Below are 970 nucleotides of genomic sequence, written 5' to 3'. Positions count from 1 at the left end.
AAAAAAACAAACAAGAATAAAACAGCCCCCCCCCCAAATAAAGCGAGGAGGAAGGGGCACCTTTAAGACACCCAGACACTTTATCTAAATTTTTTAAAATACTGTTAAGTGTACTGAAAAATTTATAGAAAATTTGAAATGATAGGCTTATAAAATAATAAGATTTTCAAAACAGATTGCACTAATTTGTGACATTTCTCTCTTGAAAATGTCACACCCCCTGCACAGACAGACGACACATGGCATCGAAAATGTTATTCACACACCAAACACACTTCAATGACATTCTTTGAAGGCACTGTCGAACCTCCGATGAGACTTCAAAAACAGCAAGGAAGTTACATTTGACACACTGGAGTCAACAAAGGCTCCGATGCAGGTTTCACATTTTCAAATGCTTTGTCAACCTTAACAACACAAAACCAGCAATGTAAGCAACATGCAGAGCAAATTGACAAGTATGCCAGACTAGATCTAGGCACATACGTGCAGTTGTCATCATGGCAAACTGAATAATCTTTTTTCATTCTGTTTTTACTGTGAGATGCATTTACGGCTAAATCAGAAGGCACTTCGTCATCAAGTCCAGTGCCATTGCTAGAGACTGATATTTTTAAAAACATTTTTCGTAGGCCTTATAAGTGTTTTACGGCACTCGCAACTGCATATAAGTCATATTGAGTGTGAGGGACACATTTAACATTTTAAGTTGGTAGGAAATTTTGAATTTTGCCTGGGTGGCGACTGAAGCCTACTCTTATCAATTTTAGACCACCAAGGGACCTTTAATTTGCGCAACTTGCATACGCGACCTCCAAGATTTTTTCGCCCTTGTCCGAGAAGGCTAGGGGTAGATCTTTCCTACCAGAAGATCAGGGGCGTGGCTGAAAGACAGAGGTAAGAAGGAGCCAAGGAGTAGCAGTAGAAAGGCTGCAGAAAGAGTCCGGAGCCCTGAGGAGGTAGGGGCAGA

Source organism: Aplysia californica, unplaced genomic scaffold (assembly GCF_000002075.1).
Source record: "Aplysia californica isolate F4 #8 unplaced genomic scaffold, AplCal3.0 scaffold00117, whole genome shotgun sequence".
NCBI classification, from domain to species: Eukaryota; Metazoa; Mollusca; class Gastropoda; order Aplysiida; family Aplysiidae; genus Aplysia; species Aplysia californica.
The sequence above is the reverse complement of the archived record's forward strand: the minus strand, read 5'-3'. Positions refer to the sequence as shown.